Genomic DNA, 2,586 nt, shown 5'->3' with positions numbered 1-2,586 from the left:
TGGCCTCGAGGGTTAAGGGGTCCACAGTGCCGAGAGCGACAACTGTCGGGAGCACAGAGAGCAAGAGGAGCAGCACCCATCTGACTAAACGAGGAACACGGGTGGCTGCTTCGCAGGCGCCGTGAGGAAGCACAGCAGGGCGCGTCCGGGACTGCGAGGAGGCCTCCAGGCCCCATCTCGGTGTCCCCACGTGACCTCCAACGCGGACAGCAGAAGGGAGAATTCAGCCAAGACAGCGGGGGCAGCTGTGCTACCGTGCGGACTCAGAGAAAGCTAACTGGCCTCCTAGCGTTTCCAGCCAACTCAAGACAGAAGATCCGCTGAGCCACTGTGCTGAAGGCACCGTTACAGTCCGCCTCGCATTACTGTGACCACAGCTACATGCAAGCTGGGCCCACAGGCCAAATCCAGCCAACAACTTGTTCCTGCACAGCTTCCAAGCAAAAATTGGCTTTTACAATTTTCATAGATCATAAAAAAACAAAAATCAAAATTAAAAGGTGTATTTGGCCCTTTTCAGAAAAAGTGTGGTGATCTGTGCCTTAAACACGCACAGTGCCTGTCTCCGGCCGTGGGCCTGGCACTCGTGCTGGTCCAGCAAACCAGAGCAAGCTGTGCGCTAAGGATTTATTCGAAAGTTGTCTCTTGGAACTCAGCATTTCTTTTCCACTAAATACCGTTGAGGCAGTAAAGCATGGTGGTTAGGGTCCCTTGCTGTGTCAGGATTAAAAGTATCGTGCTCTGGGCACCTTGCTTAACCAAGGTTCTTCATCTGACCTCACGGAGAAGAATTTAAAAATGACTTCCTGGTCCAGCGCCAGGCAAGTGTCAGTGGCATCGTTATGACCCTCGGCTAGGGTGACGGGCTTCACTGACATGAACATGTTATTAAAACACTGAGAATAACGTATATTTACAATGAAAATGAAAACAAACAGAAAACAGAACTGAATGAACTGCTTACTGATTCTGAATCCACACGTCTGCCTCAGTGACCTGGAAAGTCTCACCATGTGATGACCAACACTCCCAGCCCGGTCCACCAGGCTCCCGCCAGGCAGCGAGGTGCAGCAGGCCCTCCCTGACCCGGGGGGACCCTCAGCAGACGGGGCCGCCTCGCTCAGGTGGGAACAGAGCAGAGAGAAGCCCCACAGCTCTGCAGAACGATGGGACACAGTGGGACGCTGCAGAGGCGGACACAAACCAAACCAGAGCAGACGGGGCCGGCCGGCTGCCGTGCGGAGGTCAGGGACAGGACTCCGGGTGCGGCGACCCACAGGGGCAAAGCCTGAAGTAGACCCTACGTCTGGCGGAGCGGAGGGGCGTCCAGCTGAAAACAGGGACAGGCAAAGAGCGGGAGACGAACAGGCCCACCCCGCTGGCCAGCGAGCTGCCACCAACGCAGCGGTCACCACGAGTCCAGGTCACTGTGGAACAGAATCTGGCAGCTCAGGGACAGCCACTCCGCTGCGAGTGGCTGCAGACGGGAGGGCAGAGGGAGCACAGAAAGGAAGCTGGCACCTCCGAGGCCTGGACGGGGGCTCACACGTCTGGATGTCATCACTCTGAGCCCGAGGCAGACTCCATCGGTCCCACTTGACAGGGGAGGAGGGACAGCTTGGTTTACTGACCCAGTGCTTAACAGTTAGTGCCACATATGGGATCTTACTTAGACCCATGCACTTCTAAACCCAAGTGCCTGCCCTCTCTAGAATGTTCCTCCAGAAGAGGGAGAGGTGCTTCGGAGCAGTCGTGGGGCTGAGAGCGCGGAGGGCCGCAGCCGCCCTCTCCCCGCCCGCCTGTGGAGCGCGCCCCAGAGCTCACGCAAGGAGCGGCCCTCAGGCCGGGGGCGCCTAAGCTGTTTCAGGCACACACTCACGTCCCCCAGGGCGAAGGAAACAGCCACGAGAAGCCAGAGGAGCCGGTTCTGGCAGCTATGGAGGGAGGGGGGCCCCAGCGTGCCTGTCACAGCCATAGCAGTTCTGTGGGCGGGAACGCGGGCGGACACCACCCTGCGAGTGGCCCAGGGCCCTGCAGTGTCCACACTGCTGCTCTGACTCCGGTAGGAATGGACGTACCTACTCGGGGTCACAGACTGCTGCCCCACAGAACAGAACTGCACCCAACACCCTCGTGCTTCTGTCACGTGTCTGTCACTCCCATAAGACCAACTCCCTAGGGCCTCCAGGACCCCCGAGCGACTCTGCCTTTGCACGAACCGTGCTCAGTCCGAATCAATCTCGTCCCTTCTCCCTTGCCCCTTAGGTCTCAGCAGAGGCGTTGCTGGCCCAGGGCAGGCCTTTCAGGAATGCCTGGGTTGGCTTAGGTCAGCCCACTCCCCATTTTCCAGCAGAATCTGCTGTGGCTGCCACTAGGTCCACGCCTGGCACGTGGAGTGAGCCTGGACACACAAAAACCAAGCAAACATGTGCTCATGAGGGGCTCACTGTAGGCTGGCCTAGTCACGTCATTTAAGATTTTATTCTAAAATATAATAAAATCTTCAAGCAATCAACACGAAAATTGGAAATCCAGTTACCTAATCCAAGTGATCCAATTTTATCATTGACCAACTTCAGATCTTTC

General features: G+C 56.9%; 1 protein-coding gene across 1 annotated transcript in view; it reads right to left on the bottom strand.

The window, feature by feature from the left end:
* Nucleotides 1-2,586, bottom strand: part of FGFR1OP (FGFR1 oncogene partner) — a 31,128-nt gene that overhangs the window by 5,922 nt on the left and 22,620 nt on the right. The window lies entirely within an intron of this gene.

The sequence above is a fragment of the Pteropus vampyrus genome, unplaced genomic scaffold (genome assembly GCF_000151845.1).
Source record: "Pteropus vampyrus isolate Shadow unplaced genomic scaffold, Pvam_2.0 Scaffold312, whole genome shotgun sequence".
NCBI classification, from domain to species: Eukaryota; Metazoa; Chordata; class Mammalia; order Chiroptera; family Pteropodidae; genus Pteropus; species Pteropus vampyrus.
Note: the sequence above shows the minus strand (reverse complement) of the source record. Positions and strands in the feature narration are given on the sequence as shown.